The sequence below is a fragment of the Chionomys nivalis genome, chromosome 8 (genome assembly GCF_950005125.1).
Source record: "Chionomys nivalis chromosome 8, mChiNiv1.1, whole genome shotgun sequence".
NCBI classification, from domain to species: domain Eukaryota; kingdom Metazoa; phylum Chordata; class Mammalia; order Rodentia; family Cricetidae; genus Chionomys; species Chionomys nivalis.
The window spans coordinates 33,605,978-33,623,697 of NC_080093.1; the positions used below are offsets into that span (position 1 = coordinate 33,605,978).

The 17,720-nt window shown below is 43.3% G+C and overlaps 1 protein-coding gene across 1 annotated transcript in view; it reads left to right on the forward strand.

Annotated features, from left to right (window-relative positions):
* Window positions 1-17,720, forward strand: part of Pgm5 (phosphoglucomutase 5) — a 157,295-nt gene that overhangs the window by 30,768 nt on the left and 108,807 nt on the right. The gene's annotated exons all lie outside the window — the stretch shown is intronic.

A 17,720-nucleotide genomic window follows, 5' to 3' on the forward strand; every position in this document is an offset into this window, starting at 1 on the left:
GGGATGCTACACCACAGGTTGTTGTAAGAATGATGTGACGGTGGGCAGAGGGCATCCAACAGGAGGCCCACTGTGGAGGCCCTTGTTAGTGGGACCTGGATGTAGTCAAACCCAGAGCCTCGGACATGCTAGATGCACTCTGCCAGTGAGCTACATTCTTGTTCCCGCACCTGGTGTTTTCAGTATTAAAGGAGCAGAGCGTGTCCACTGTAGAAGTTAGAAACACTGACAAATGAGAAGACAGACATGTCATACCATTCCCAGAGTTACCCGTGGCGATAGGTGGATTTATAACTGTCCCGAGTCTTGTTCTGTGTATGTATTGTACAGATATAATTACAATGTGTAAGATAATATACACAATATCTGTGCATGATACATAGTACTGGAAAGACCAGAAAGTCCATACTGCTGTGCTTTTTTTCTTATCAATTTATAATCTTCAATTTTCTTTTATTAAAGTTTTTCTTAATCATTTGAAACCAACTTGATATTTAGATTCTCCCTGAACATCCCCAAAATATTTTGAAGGTTTGTTTTCCTGTAGTAAGACTACATCCCATGAAAATCATCACATGTACTCACTCGTAGGTGGTTTTTAAACATAAAGCAAAGAAAACCAGCCTACAAACCACAATACCAGAGAACTTAGACAACAATGAGGACTCTAAGAGAGACATACATAGATCTAAACTACATGGGAAGTAGAAAAAGACAAAATCTCCTAAGTAAGTTGGGAGCATGGGGACCTTGGGGGAGGTTTGAAGGGGGGAGGGGAGAGGCAGGAAGGGGAGCAGAGAAAAATGTAGAGCTCAATAAAAATCAATTTAAAAAAAGATACTAAAAGAATAATATGCTAAAAAAAATCCCATCCCACACATCAGGTCTGGTTATGTCCTGCAGTCTTTCTTTATCTAGTAAAACTCTTGCCCTTTGGCAGTGACTTTAGAGAGATCGGGTCAGTTGTCCTATAGAATTCCACCTTCCAGATTATTTCTTGAGGTGTTATTTATCCAATCATTCCTAAAGTAAAAGTTGTATACTGTGAAGTTTATACATTTGAGAGTTTAAATCAAAGAGTTTGGAGAAGGTAAGCATGCGCTTAACCGACACTCGCATAAAGGTGTGGGTTATTCCCATAACTCTCCCGACTTTCCCAGCTCTTCCGGTCCCTACAGCCTTGCCATAATTTATATCACCATGGAGGCCTGCCTATTTCAGCTAGACCCAGTGGGATCCTCTGCTGCGTCATCCTCCTTGTTTTTGATTTATCCTTATTGTTGCCTACGCCAGAGGCGCGCCTCTCCCTGTCACGCAGTGTATTTTTAATAAATGGGGCTCTCATCATTTGTTTTCTCCAGTTTCTCATTGATAGACATCTGGGCTCTCTTTGCTGGTAACTATTTAAAGGTTTTGTTGTTGACACATTTCAATTACTCCTGGGTAAATGTCTAAGAATAAATGTTGATTTTAGGGTAGCTGCACATCCAGAGAGCGGACAGACTGCTTTCTCTCGTACATGTTTCTCAGCAGTGTGGGAGTTTGTGGTTGCTTCATATCTTTGCCAATATTTGGGGGTCGGGATAGGCTTTGAACTTAAGACATGCTATTGTGTGCTAGATACCATTTTATCATAGTTTAAATTTTCACCATCCAATAATCGATGATTTTGAATTATTTCATATGCTCATCAGCTACTTGTTGCCTTTTTTCATTATATATTCACGAAAGGATATTTGCATGTACTTAAAGTAGGGTTACTGTGTTTTTTGTTACTGATTTTTTTCTCATATTTGTTGGATCAGTCTTTTGTCAAATATAGTATTGCCTGTATTTTCCCTGCCTGTAGCTTGCCTCCACCGTGTGTGTGTGTGTGTGTGTGTGCTCGCACGCACTCGTGCGTGTACATATGGAGGCTGGGAGTCAACCACACATATCATTTCCCAGGTGTTGGTCACATTTCGGTTATGAGATAGGGTCTCTCACTGGCCTGGAAATCATCACATGGTCTAGGGATCTCTGTGTCTCTGCCTCCCCAGGGCTGGGATCACCAGTCTGCCACCATACCCAGCTATCTAATATGGGTTTTGGGAATTAAATCCAAGGCAAACGCTGCACTGACTGAATTGTTTCCACTTTTCATTTTCTAATTAGTATCCTTGGATGGGCAAAGATTCTAAATTTTTATGAAATCCAGTTCGCTAATTTTTTTCTTATGCTTCACTAATTATATTGTTACTATAAATGCTTTTGACTTCTATGAAGAATATTTGTTTACTCTTGTTGTGTGACACTCTTCCGGGGAGACACGAGCCAGCATCTACTCACCCCAGATAAGGAACTGAAGACAGACCACGGTAAGGATACCACCAAATTCCAACTTGGTGAACCAAGTTTTCTTGGTGTTGCTTAAAGGAATTTGGGAAAAGGGATTACTCCCAGGAGCGGAAGTGACTCCAAGACAGTTGCATTACCAAACCCTCCCTTCAGCATGGGTGACAGCTCAGCAGAGTTGCAGCTCTGGAGCACTGCACAGCCTGCAGGCATCTCAAAAGGCTGGCGAGTGTCCTTTCCAGCTCCTGAGAGTGGTCTGAGCCTCTTCGGGTAGCTGGCTGGTCTGAGCTTCACCTAAGGCGTCCACCTTATCTCAGTCTCTCAACAGACCTTACAGCTTAGATATATGTGGGGAAAGAGGACCCTAGTGTACCCGGCCAGTTTCAGGGGCTTCCTGAAGCCCTTCAGTTGTTTACTTCCTTGGGCCAGGCAGGCCTCAAACTCACAGAGATCCCCCTGCTTCTGCCTCCCAAAGGCTGGGATTAAAGACGTGTGCCACCACTGCCTGACTTACTTCCTGATCATAATGAGATTCCATCCAGGATGGACGATTCTCAGAGGAAATTGCTACACAACATTCTTTAGAGCAGAAAGATATTTCCCCTGTGTTTTTCTTGTGGATAATTATTGCAGTCCTAACATTTACATTTGTGCTTTCAATTTCTAGTTCACTTTAATGTGTGCTGTGAGGTAACAATTGAGGATCATTTTCCTCCATATTCAGTCCCCCACCTCTATTTATTGGAGAAATTTTTCTTTCCACTGAATAGGATTGATTTCTTTGTTAAAATTCGACGGATCATATGTATATGTAGATCTACCTGGACTCTTTATCCTATTCCATTTATTTTACTGGCTTTTCTAAAGCTGCTACACGGATAGCAACCAGACAATCATTTTCATTCTTTGTCTAGCCAATACATATATATCTACTAGGCCTTTTCCATTACTACATACATTTTAGAATTGATGTGTCAGTTCACACCAGAGCCGTTTGGGACCTTGATTGAGATCCTGTTGAATCTATGAAGCCATTTGAGGAGGAAATACATTTTAATAATGTTGGATCTTCCTATATGTGGATGAATTTCTAAATAGGTTTTCTTCGATTTCTCTTCCATATAAACTTGAATTTTTTATACAGATATTTCATAATTTTTGTTAAATTTGTTTGTTTCCATATTTTAATCCTGTTGTACATGGAATAGTTTTTTTAAGATTTTTTTTATTTTTTATTTTTATTTATGTGTACATGTAAATGCCATATGGCACAGGTGGCCAAGGAAAGGACCCTGGGCACTATGCAACTTATTTGATGTTACAGGATTCTACGTAAACCCGATTTTATAATTTAGGCAGAATTTTTATATAGCTTACTTAAATTGGCAATCGTTTTGTGAGGAAATTGTGCCAGTCATTCCTCTCTTCATATTATCCAGTCACCAGGAAAATTAAGAGCTGTGTGCTGGGTCCCACAGCAAGCTGGAAACTGGTAGGATTCGACCCCATGTCTTTTGACGCAGGTTACAGCCGCAGCTTCTCAGGGATCCAGAGAGTCCCAGCCAACATCCCTGGAAATGTTGCCCAGCTCTCCTGTGAGGTAGCCATGGCCAGGAGTGGGAAGTTTCATTCTGACAACAGAAACCGTTTGTCCTCTTTTCCTGTAGAAATGTTCCAGTAGTTCTTGATTGCCCTTCATCCACTTTCCCAAGAAAACCTCCGTTCAGTCAGAAACCAGAGGCCTTGCCTAGAGATACACAAAGGGCCTGTTCTGATATGTGAGTGGCCATTTCAAAGGATTATTCATGCTTGCTGGTTGGGATTCAGAATTCCGCGAGGCTCTAACGTGCTGATTTGTTTTGGATATTTGATCTGCTGGGTCGCTCCCTCTGGATCCCCATGATGGACACTTTATACGCCTCTTTCTTCCTGGTGAACAAATGCAGCTTCAAAAGTCTGTCTTCTTGTGGTTTCCCAAATGACTTATTAATATTATTTTAAATGAACAGAACCGTGGGATTGTATCCACAAATGCCAGGGTAACCATTAAATGCTTGAGCTATATCCGAAGGCCTGCATAACTCCCGGTACTTCAGAATGGATGGGCATCTTTGAAACTGATGAATTATCCAAACTTTCATTATTCACAGATAAAACTGGTGCTTCCCAAAAAAAGACTTTCATTGTCTCTGATTTCTATTCTCACAGTGTCACTAAAGCAAAGATTGCATTTACTCCTGGATAATAAAAGTTTCCGTTTTGAAAGTGGCATTCTTTGGGGACTCTGTCATCTCAATGTGTTTGATTTGTGGCACAGATGAGTTATGCTGTTGAAAACACTCTGGTACAGATGATTTGAGAAGCAATGCGCATTCAGAATATATTTGTGGCCCAAGGTCCGTCTCCACCCACATGGAGGTATTAAATAATCCTTGGTGTCATCATCATTCAGTAATATTTATGAAGCTCCCATATGTGCTTGGGACTGTGCCGAAGGCTGCATAAAGCAAGTCAAACATGCAGCTTCAAGCTCTACTCACTAGAGTGGAATTCTCCTTGAAGACATCCAAAGGACCCAGCTATGAGAATCATGTTCTGACTACAAACAAGGCCACAAATGTTTGGAGGGCTAATGACCCATTAGTGCTCTTCAACTTTTTCTTTACTCTGGGTGCCACCTGTGTATTTAGTACTTACTCACTAGAGAATATTTTCTAAGTACTTTCTATGCTCTATATGTGGTCCCCTGCTATGGCAGAACTCACTATCTAATGGGAAAGGTCGAAAAGAATATGTAAAGAAAAAACATAGGCACCCAAATTGTAATGTGAGGTATGGGGATGTGAAATTGGTACAATAAAAACTTGGCAAGGAGGGGCCGTCTTGCTTAGAGAGGGTTGGTACAGAAAGTCTCTCTGAGGTCACTGATAGGTTGTGGGCCATCAGACACATTCTGCGGGGTCTGGCTGCAGGCTAGGATGAGAAGTCCCATACAATGCATATGAAACCACTTACCTCCGAGTCTGTGGTTTACCGTGGTTTGCTGCCAATCCCCAGTCTAAAATACGGACTGTAGCTTATCTTGATCATGCTCAGCTGGTTCCTGGAATTCAGACAGTGTTAATCCTTCAAGTATGCAAGTTTCTACTGATGTATGGTGACCTTGACCCCTGTCACGTCCACAGCTCTGTGCTCTTTCATCTCCTGCATCAGTCATGATGTACATGGTAACGAGAAACACAGTGAAGAGTTAGGACCCGATCCACTCAGCTGCCATACATTGCCTTTGCAACAGAGTGATGGAAGCATTTTGCCTCAGCAGATAAATATGGCATTGTCTTCTGTACTGAGACATCAGAGAGAAGAATTGAGAAAGCCTTTATCATAGGTTGCCGTGAAACGCTTCTCGCCCAATAGGTTGAAGGAAAGAAAGAGACAGTGCTCTCAAATGAGATGCTCTTGCAGAGATCCCCGAGTTCAGTTCCTAGCAACCACATTGGTCAGTTCTCAACTGCCTATAACTCGAGCTCCAGGGAATCTAATGCCTTCTTCTGGCCTTCACTTGTGTGCACATACACCCACACAAACATATTTGCATACACATTATTAAAAATTCAGCCAAAAACCAAAGAATCTAATAGTCTAGGGAGGCATAAATGAAGTCAAGGAACCCCCACCCCCCAAGGCCAGAAAAGAATAGGGAGGCCAATGTGAGTAGCAATGAGGATCCCTTAGAACTGGGGGGTCAAGGGCAAGGATCAGTGAATCCTATGCTTGGGCTCTGGAGCTGTGAAGCCAGCTGTCAGAGGGGGGCTGAACTCCAGGGAGGGAGAAATCTCTGCCCTCTGACTCTCAGTCTCCTGCTGGTGCCTGCCATCGACTAACCCAGAAGGGAACTGGGGGTTCCTGTGAGGAAGAAGAACAGGACACTAAGTGAAGTGGGGATCAAGGAATGGGAGGGGGGAACCAAAGTATCACCAAGGCAACCGGCACACCAGCCATCCTGGATCTCTCAACTTGCTCTAATACTTCCAGTCTCTCTCCTTTGGGGGACCTCAGACTCAGACAGAGAAGTTGCTCATACCCATCTTTTTATAATTGGTCCAATGAGAAAACCTTTCCTTTTTTAAAAATCGGCTTCTTGCATAAACTAGTTTTGGTGCTGGTGCTCAAACGTAGGGCCTTGCACATGCCAGGCAAAGTGCTGGTCTAGCCTGTAGGGCTTATTTCTTAACACTTAAACTGAATCTTTGTGCTTTCTCTAACTGACTTCTCCACCGCAGACCACAGTGGTAAGCCTGAGTGTCCTACTGTGTTTCTGACTCAGTCTCTCCTTTCCAGTCTTGCCTTTATTGCTTCTGGTTCCCAAGTGCCTTCTTCCTTCTGCCGTCGAGATAATTGATAAACTGGTCTCCTGCTCATCTTCATCTCCTAGTCTGATTCTCCCAAGGACCTTGTCCTAAAGCACAAAATCACACCTCTCTCCTTTCTGAAAATGGACTGGTGACCTCTTGTGCCTTTATGAGGGGATCTGGCCCACACCCTATTATAACATCTTCAGCCTTCTAGACATGTGCTGCTTACGGTTGCCCTCGTCCATGGCCTCTTCGGTGCCCTTCCAGGGACTTCTCTGTGAGAAGTTGTGCTGCCTTTGCCTGTTGCTCAGCTTGTCCTTTTCCTTTTAAGTCTGGAGTCTAGCTTTCCCTTTGCCGCGAGTCTTCAGTGTTGTATTCCCTCCACCTTATAACAAAGAATGAGCCTTAACTTCATGGATCTTACATTGCCGTAGTAACGGGAACTACAAACGCTGTCTTTTTCTTCATAAATTGGCACAGTACATGTTTTTGGTATATACTTATTAAACAAATGAGTGACATTTCTTCACTTTTTGGTACTTAACATTTTGCAAAAATGGTTTGCAAAACACCACACATTGATACACACAATTCTGAAAGATTTCTGTGCTCTGCCAACAGGCCTCCTTTGATTTTTGTATCAAGATAAATGTAGCGATGCTACTACTCCGATACGAGGGAAAATAGCCCAAGTGATAAGAAGAAAGTGAGGGATTCTTGACGACCCTATCTTATTTGGGTGTAATAAACTGTACTTGATTTCTGGTTTTCATGTTCATTAGTTGGCATTTAATAATGGCAGGTGAGCACTGAAGCCCATGTCATGTGTGACTTCATGTGAGAGGAGATGACACACTTTCTAGTTAATAATTCAAATCTGTCCCAAGTCGGACTTGAGCTCAGGATGGTCGGCTGCATGGCTTGGTAAATGAGAGAAGGATATTTAGAGCAGTGGTCCTCAGCCTTCCTAATGCTGCGATCCTTGAACACAGTTCCTCATATTGCGGTGACCCCCAATCATAAAATTATTTTTCTTGCTAATTTATAACTGGAATTTTGCTACTGTTATGAATCATAATTTAAATATTTGCTATGTGACCCCTATGAAAGGGTCGTTTGACCTCCCCAAAGGGGTTGCAACCCACAGGTTTAGAGAATGTCTAACACCCCCTCCTGTGTGGATTTTGTGTTTGCCCCCTGAGAAGGATGCTGGGATGGTGTGTACCTGATATCCAGCATTTCTGCATGTAGGTAGCAGGAAGGACAGTGGTTGAGTGGAGGGCTAGGGGAAGAGGAGTAAGCGAATATTTCTAAAGGAAGGTTCCCAGCTTTGAAGACATTGGGCAAACCATCTTTCCTTCAAGTCTTAAGAGTCCCCTTAGGTTTCTGCTCTGTGAGATTGTCAGAAAACCACTGTCGCTGTTGGCGATCTGTGTTCCAAATTCTATAGCCCCTTCCTTTCCACGGGAGTGGAAAGATGAATAACTTTTGAAGTCCCCTCTCTCTGGTCTGCTGTGTTGTTGAGGTTTCTTTCTCATTCCTGATCTTGTCCTGGATGGGCACTGAGAACAGTGAAGGTGTCCAAAACCCCATCTTTTACTGACTCGGTCTCCTTGGCCTTTGGCAAATCATATTGACCACCGACAGATTTAGTCATACCAAGTGAATCCCCTTAGCATCATTATGATATTGACTGGGTTTAAGACTAAAGCAGGGTTTCGGAGATTGCCAGTAAATCAGGGGTATGCCATTATTTGTAGCTTCATTATGGGTTGTGGGAGAGGGTGCTTGCTTCAGTAATCTCTTTTCATTCTTTATGACTTAAAGTATTTTATCTATTGTGGAAAGCAATCTAAGCGCTGGAGAGATGGCTTCACGATTTAGAAAGCAATCCTGTTGGTTATTGTGAAGAGCAATGAGGTAACCGGGCAGATAAGGATGCTTGTGTCTTGATGATGATGGCAGTTACACAAGTTTTACACAATCTATACGTAATTAAAATGTAAGTAACACTTTAATAAGAGCAACAAAAGAATCAAACCCATTTATGTAAAAGACAATAGAGTATTTCTTTTGAGCCTTCCTCTATGGCCACTATCAGGAACCATGACTTCCTGTGGGTGTCTCCCCTTATAACTATGGAGGATTTCATACGGAGACCTTCTGAAAATGTTGGTTGGAGTCGGGAGACAGGAGAGACCTCTGATTTTTTTTTCTCTTTATGCTATGCCGGAACATATATGTGTTCCGAGCAATCTGATCTTCTTTGACAAAGACTTTCCTTTTATTTAGGGCTAGAAGTTTTTAAGATTTGAAGATCAGTCATCAAATTTATTGACCACGAAAAAGATACAGAGAAGCCCGAGAGTGCTGTGTAACTCTGACGCAGGCACTGGCGTGTAGCACTGCTTTTATATAAGAGAGAGTGAGGAAGCCATCTCAGGCCCTCTGCATTTTCCAGGACATGAGAATGTTGTGATTTTTGTATGTGCTTCTATTTTGAAATGCTTTTTGTAACTTTAACTTACAACAAAAAATTAATGACTTGTAAGCGCTAACCTCTCAGGATCCGGGTAAACTGGGTTTGTCACAGGACTCAAAATGCTTGAGGGCGGAATGGGATGTGAGGGAGGCACACAGGGGGATTCAGAAGCTCCCTGAGTGGTTGCATTTCATGAGCTCTGGTGTAAGTGTGCCATCTGTCACACAACCCCCAGAAATATTTGGAGCAGGCTGTAGGGTGGACGTGGCATTTATAGAAAATATAAGACGCCAAGAGGCTGCAGGACTGGTCCAAGGTGGTATGACAAAAATGCCATCAAGGCTGTAACCATCAGATTGTCTGTGTTTTGTCTTGTTTCTTTACTATTCCTGATGCTGGGAACAACCAAAGTTCTGCCTGTAATATGAATGGATGTCACTGCGTTGGTTGGCTTGAAGACCACGGTGGCAGGAGAGACATATTGCCCAAGTGGTGGTGGGTGACCCCAGATACACATAAATCATTTTAACACAAAATGCCTTGTAATTTTGATTCTGGTTTTTGTCTGTTTGTTTTATGAGCATGCTCCTCTTGTTAGTCAAGCCTGAGAGGAAGCTGTTCCTGGCTTTAACTTGAGACTTCCAGGAAAATATTGACAGGAGTTCAAGGTAAAGTTTGAACGGACGCGCAAACCCCAGCTGCAGTATCAGCATGAGCGGCTGTGCCGAGGTGTTGATCTGGTTTCAGCGGCTTTGCCAGGTTGCCTTCGGTGCAAGTGCGGTAAGCAGATAAGATTTCTTTTGTCCGAGAGTTTTAAATCCGAGACAAACAACACTGGTGACTCAAAACATAGTGGCGTTGATTAAGTGTGATGAGTTTCTTCAGGTAGGGAACATGTAAGCAGTTGGTGTCAGATACCCGTGCCTTTAATAAAACAACCTAGGCAGTCTCTGCTTGTCTAACTGTACAAGTGAGGGTGGAGGCCAGGCCTGAGCATCCTTCATTGCATCTCAGATTTGGTGTCTACCTGAGATGCGATTGTGTCATTTGGATTTATGGATTCTTGTAGAGTCCCCTGTCTATACGTCCGATTGCATTCGTAGTTTCTATCCCAACATTGCGGATAACTCGTTGGTGAGTTCAGGCCTGCATTTGAGACAGCAAGATCTCTATCCAGGACTCAGATGGTATCTGTCATGGTTGTTGTACAGAACAGGAGAGAAACTAGATAAAATGGGACCTAAATAGTTAAGCAGTGCTTGACCTGCCAAAGCATGGTTGACCTCAGATGAACCTTGACCCAGAAACTCATTGACCCGATTATTCCCCTTTCTGCTCTCCCTTGGAAGGTGTCACTCACATATTCAGGTTCCTTGTTCTGACTCTCTAGGCAGAGTTGATATAACAAATGCCTGTAGGATTTATAAATCTCATACCCTGCAGCACTCCGCTTAGGAGGCTGAGTGACAAAGAAACAGCACATTTCCTTGAGTCTTGACCCTGGTTGGAGTTTTCACCAGGGCCTTAGCCAATAGGATGGGTGGACAGCCTTATGCCTCTCCTCTCCGTAAGTAGAGCCAGGATGAGAGTCATCCTTTCTCAGACCAAATGATGACCAATGGATGCTTTTGTTCTTTTTGCCCTCTAGAAGCAGTAATTGCAGCCATCTTGGGCTGTGTAGATGAATAGGAGTACAGTTTCAGAAGGGGATTCAGAGTCCCCTTCCTTTTGCCTCCTTTTATTTTGCCCCTGCGAATCATCTACTATGCTGTTCACTGAGAATGGTGGAGCTTGCTCATGACTTGTTTTTGTTTTTGTTTGGCCTCTGGTCTTTGGTCTTTTGTTTTGTCCATAGTCTTTACATATTCATGGTCACAAAGTCCTTGTCCTCTCCTATCCATACCACCTTGACCCCTTTCTTCCTCCATCATCTCAATGCTCTTCTTCTTCTATCTCTCCATCATTTCCTTTACTCTGTTACATCCTTCTTTCCTTACCTACCTTCATTTTTTTTTTCACTTTTCAAAATGAACAAGCAAACCAGCAAGCAAAGCCATTTGAGCCTTTCTTGGGTTCCTGACCCACTGCTTGGTCCAGCATATTACTTCTGGCTCTGATCTTTCCCTCTACACTCTCTCTTCCTCAGTTTGACCAGATTCAGAGAGGGCTAAGGGCTGTTCATCTGAATCTCAAGGACAGACAAGGGAAGTGTTCTGAAATCCAGAAGGCAAGGCACCTTTTATCTTTAAAGATCTTCCCTTGGGGACAGAAAAGGGAGGGGAAAGGCAACATAATTTGAGAAGAGCAAGCATTTAGAGCTACCCTGGTAATTAGGCTTCTGCAGAAACTGGGGCGTGGTCTTCTTCGCGCTACCCCGGAATCTGTGTGTGGACTACCTGGGTTTGAACTCTGACTTCAATACTTCTGACTTTGTCACCTTGTCCTGGGATACCTGATTCTTCTGCTTATCTTTCCTAAATGAGGATGGTGAGAGCACTCTCCTTCATGAGTAGAAGATGGGGAAATACATGGACTTTCTTAGAGCAGTGTTGTCAGGGAAGGTGGGCAGTTATCAGAAGTTTTACAGGCATCAAGCTGAAGCATGGTAGGCTGGTGGCATGATGGGTCTCAGCTCCATTCTGTGTTAGTTACTTTTCTCATTGCTATGAACAAATATTGACAGGAAGCAGGGTTTATCCGGGCTTACAGTTCAAGGGGATCTTTCCATCACAGCAGGGAAGTCATGGTGAAAAGATCAGGGGCCCAGGAGGCCACAACATAACTGCAGTCAGGCAGCAGGGTGAGAACAGGGAACATGACTGGGCATTAGAACCTCAACAGTCACCCCAGAAACCCACGTCCTCTGGGGAGTCTCCATCGTCTCTATGTGTCACAACCTGCTCAAACAGTTCTATTAGCTGAAGGGCAAGTGTTCAAACACATTGAAAACACAACTCATAGTCTGGGCTGTGGTGGTGCATTCCTTTAATCCCAGCATTTGGGAAACAGACCTTTGTGAGTTTGAGGCCAGCCTGGTCTGCAGAGTGAGTTCTAGAACAGCCAGGGTTACAAAGAGAAATGCTGTCTCGAGAAAAATAAAAAATAAAATAAAATAAAAATACATTTCACATTTAGGATTTTGTAGGAGGCCTCCCAGAATCAAAATAATCACACAGAAACTATATTACTTAAAACACTGTTTGGCCCATTAGCTCTAACTTCTTATTGACTAACTCTTACATCTTAACCCATTTCTAGTAATCTGTGTATTGCCACTTGGCTTTCGCTTACCAGCAAGATTCCAACCGGAGTCTGTCTCTGATGGGGCTACATGGCTTCTCTCTGACTCCGCCTTCCTTCTCCCAGCCTTCAGTTTAGTTTTCCCTGCCTACTTCTATACCCTTATAGCTTGCTATAGGCCCAAAGCAGTTCCTTTATTAACCAATGATATTCACAACATACAGAGGGGAACCCCACATCAGGATTTAGCCTTTAAAGGCCAGTGGCTTGATGTGGCCTCTGTGTCTTCCATGTAGACTGTGAGGGTCCTCGCTGTGAGCCCTGTACACAACACAGCAAGGCTTTAGGAAGGCTGCCATGTGTGCGTCACCTATCAACAGGTTTTCTGCTCACCTACTAATTAATGATTGCTGATTTTCTTCTTTGTATGGACTTCAAGCTTTTAGTTAGGGACACAGAACTAGGTCTATTGCCCTTTGGTCCATCTTTTAATTAACATTGTATGAATTTATGACAAATGAATCCTGTGTTCTTTGTACTCTCATAGAGACATGTTGGACGCCACAAGCCTAGCTCTTTGGAAAATTTGGTTGGTGGGAGGATTTTTGTTGTTGTTTTGTTTTTCTTCTAAGACACATCTGTGTCTGTCTGTATGCCGGCCAAAATCCATTAAATCCCCTGAACATTTATCTCTCCCATTAATTGTGATGATAGGGTTTTGACTGTATCTTACAGACATCCCACTAAAACATATGCGAACTGTGTACATATTGTAAGCATTTGCCCATTTCCTAATCTGGTCAGTAGTTCAGCCAAAAGCTACAAAAGTAAAATACAAGAAACACCATAATGAACTGTTTTGTGATAAACTTGTTCACAGAGAGATTTGGGAGAATGGATTTCTTTGTTGCTCTGTAATTTCTAAACAGCAGTCACCCTCGATTTATGGCTATAATAGTGTTTGCTTTCTGACTTTATATTAACTTTACCCCTTTCTATGCAAAGCAAAGTCTCCTGATGCATTACAGACAGACTTGGGATGTGGGAGAGGCAGTATTCAGCCTCTCATACAGAATTCCTTTAAAAACATCTTATCCAGTCAGGTGGGGCCAGAAGCACTAGAAACTTGAAGGTGATGGGTGAGTCAGATAAGGTCTTAGTGATTTCTAGAGAAACCTCTCATCTACTGACATTTTGGGGGGCACAGACTGGATTGGAGCTCTGACTGGACATGACTAAGTTGAGGTCATTGCATTATTGCTACAACAAAATCCCTGAGGCATCTAATGTTAGGAAAAGAAAAGGTTTGTTTGAATCATAGTTTTGAGGGCTCAAGGGTATAGCACGTTTTCAGTCCTTCTGAAGATTCTTCTGGTGATAGTCACATCATGGCAGAGGCGCATGTGTGAAAGTGTTTAATCTTGGCGGGCAGGTTGTTGGAAAGACGGAAATACATGGGGACCTATCTCCCTTTATGAGTGTACCCTGAATAGCCCAAATACCCCCTACTAGGCCCCACATCCCAATGTTTCTACCATCTTAGAATCCAGGCTTCTCACCACATGGGCCCTCAAGGGACACAGTTCAACAATTAAGCTACACTCAGACTCTGCCAGGGAAAATAGCTGTGCCACCTCTGCCACCTCCCCTATCCCTTCTTCCTTCTCAGGGCTCAGGGCAGGAGAAACTGCGAGTGCCATATTCATGTCTTAGGAACAGGGGAGGATAAAGAAGGGCCAAGGATACACAGCTTTTCGGAAGGCTCACAGACATGGACAGACATGGTCAGAGTCCAGGGCCGAGAACTTTGGGGGCTGAGAAATGTCGTCATCATATTGAATTGAGTGTTCATGTGCACACAGCAGAAGTTGGGCGTTCTTGCAAAGAAAGTGGGGGAGATAGTCAGAGGGGGCACAGGGCAGTCTCTGTGGTAGCTTTCAATAGTGCCTTCAACATTCTCTATAGGAAAGTGTGGTTGGCGGAGATAAAGAAAGAGCTGGTTTTCACTTAAAGGTTCCCTTTAAAGGATTCCAGAGGATGACATAAACTATGATGTTGGCTGTACTAATAAAGATAATGACGGGAAGAAGAGGGAGGAACGAGGAGGAACATCTTCCAGAGAAGAGATTTCAGGCTGTTAGGATGTAGTAACTCAGAGTCCAGTGGATAAAGGGATAAATTCTTTCTTTCAGAAATAAGTAAGTTGCTCCGCATGGGAAAAGCACACCAAGAGCAAACCAGCCTGGCGGTGCCATGGCATTGGGAACTAAAGGCTTTCAATCCGAAGCAACAGACACTGTCATCCAGTGACCTAGCAGTGAGGGAGAGTTGCATTCTCCCTAAGACATCTAGAATTCGCAGCCCCAGAAGGGCAGTTGATTCTCTGCCAATACAATATCTTGGTGGAGTCAGCTCTGTCATGCTCAGATACGGTCTTTGTGCAGGCAAGTTATCCCTTCAATAAAGTACCTGAGGCATCCAATGTTAGAGTGAGAAAATGTCTTGTTTAACTCATAGTTTTGGAGACTCAAAGGCATGGCAGAGGCCCCAGCGGTGCTGGCCATTACCCTGACAGAGGACCTGGTTTTAGATCCTATGTCACACTCAACCCCAACTGATACATCTCCAGGGATCCCCTAAACCTAAGGCTCAGGGAGAATTACAGAAGAGAGGGTAGAAAGATTATAAGAATCAGAGGACCAGGATGAGTTTCTGTGAGAGATAGTGTCCTCTACATACCACAGGGAGGTTGTACTCATGAAATCTTAACAATGTGGATACCCGAATAAGATTAACATAATCACAATACCAGTTGATAGGCCAATATGGACAGGGAGAATTCTATATTGTCCCATCCCTAGATAAGAACTTTAGGTGGTCAGTGCCTGGGAGGGAGGGAGGATCAGTCTCCTTTAGGAAGAAGCTACTCTATAGGTTGTCCAGCCCCAAGTGGGCAGCCTTGGACACATGTACATACAAGTAAAGCTAAATGGACCCAGTAGGTTATATAGCCATGCATGTATATATACACACATGTGCATATGTATGTACATGTAACAATAATTAAAAAAGGGATCATGAACTTGGGAGGGGGAGTTGGGGAGGTGAGGGAGAGGCAGGAATGAAGAAGATGAAATGCTTATGTATGAAGTTCTAAAAATAGATTAAACAAGCAAAAAGAATAAAAGCAGAAATCACAAAAATATATTCTGTGAAATTCTCAAAACAGTGTTAAAGGAGCTGTGGGCTGCATTCCTGCCACCCAGCTCCCGGCCACCTGGCTAGCTTATGCCCCAAAATAATGACACACAAATTGTATTCTTTTAAAAACTGCTTGGCCCATTTCTATTAATGTGTGTAGCACCACGAGGTGAGCTTACCAGGAAGATTCTAGCCTATGTCCATCCTGGGTTGGAGCTTCACCCGTCTGCTCTGGAGAGGAGAGCGGCCTAGCATCTGTCTGAGGCATCTTACCTCACTTCCCTTCTTCCCAGCATTCTATTTTGTCTACTCCACCCACCTATGTTCTAACCTATCAGGGCTAAGCAGTTTCTTTATTAATTAACCAATGACTTTCCTCCATCAAAACAGTAAAAATATTGTATTAAAGAAAAAAACCCTCAGGAAAATGAAAAACATCTCCAAAGCCCCACTGTGAGGAGCTGACCCTGCTCTTCCCCAGGTCGTGACATCTTGTTTAAGTGCCAGATATTTGTTTATCATTAAAGAACATTCTAGGATTAGGACCACTTCCCTCCAAATGCCATCACTTTTGGTGTCTCTTGCTAATTGTGAGTAATCCAGTTGCTCATCAATAAATGTTTATTGGCTTTCTTTCTCTGCATGCCCTACTTTGCTCTGTGTTGCTGTGATAAATGCCACGATCGATAGCAACTGGCAAAGGAAAGGGTTTATTTCAGCTTTCCACTTCCAGGTCACCATCCATCACTGAGGGAAGTCAGGGTGGGAACTCAGGTCAGGACACTGGTAGCAGGAGCTGGAGCAGGGGCCATGGAGGAACACTGTTTGCTGGCTTGCTCAGCTTCAGTTCTTAACACAGCCCGGGCACACCTGCCAAGGGATGGCACTGCTTACAACGGGCTGGACCTTCCCACATTGGTTATCCATCAAGAAAATGCCCTGTGAGCCAATCTGATTGAGGCCATTCTCTTCCCAGATGTGTCAAGTGGACGAGATTAGCATCATACTTGGTCTGGTGGTGTAGCAAACAAACTCATAATTATGGTTTAGTGAGAGAGCCAGGTATACGATATAAGGAATTCCTTCTACAAAGGCCATAAGGAGTGGATAAAAGTCCTGCTTTGGGCCCCAATGATCCGGCCTTGGTGTACCAGTTCTTTCTCCTTTTACACTAGAAATGCTGTTCACAGGAAACCTTGACTAAGCGCCTTAAGAATGCACCGCATCTTCTTTGCTTTTTGTGTCCCTTTGAGTTGAGTGCTCTGATTGTAGCAGTGCCCCATGTGGTGAGAGGGGATGTGCTAGCTCAGGAAGACAGGATGCATTCTGGAACAAAACACCCATTGAAGTCACAGAGTACAAGAGTGCAGTGGGCAAAGCCTAGGCTTGAGTTTCACAATGATCTCAGCTTGAGCCCAAGACCCATGTTCCTGGTCATCATGTAGATGTGCCCCTAGCTAACCTTTCACCCCAACTAAACTTTCACTCCTAGCTAACTTTTCACCCCATCTAACCTTTCACACCAACTAACCTTTCACCCCTATCTAACCTTTCACCACTATCTAACTTTTTTTTTCTCATTTGTCAAATAAAAGTCGACTTTGTTGGGTTGTCATGAACTCAGATGGGATTACTAATGTCAGTGCTTGCCTGCCATGCAGGAAGCCCTGGATTCATCCCCATCTCTTGGAGAGGGGAGTGGTAAAGTAATGAGGTCCATATGGAATAAGAACTCAGTGAATGCTATCTGTCCTTTTTAATCATTAGTAATATCCTCTGCCTTGTTATTTTCTCCCTCACTTAAGAATTTTGTATTATTGAACTGTTTATTGAAGACAACCCTGTCTCTAAATCATAATCATAACATTATGACAACTGGAAGCTAACCTAAATGTGATAGGTTTCATGACTCCTGAGCTGAGAGCCATTTACATTTCTGGTCTGGTTCTGATGACTACCATGTACTAAATCTCCTACCTTCTCTACTTCCTGAAAGATGAAAGGGTTAAGGGTCAAGCATTCCAAATTCCCTCCTCTTGGGCTTGATGGCCCCACCCTTTGTCAACAGATCAATTTCCACCAGAATTTCTAGATCTTGGGGACCATGC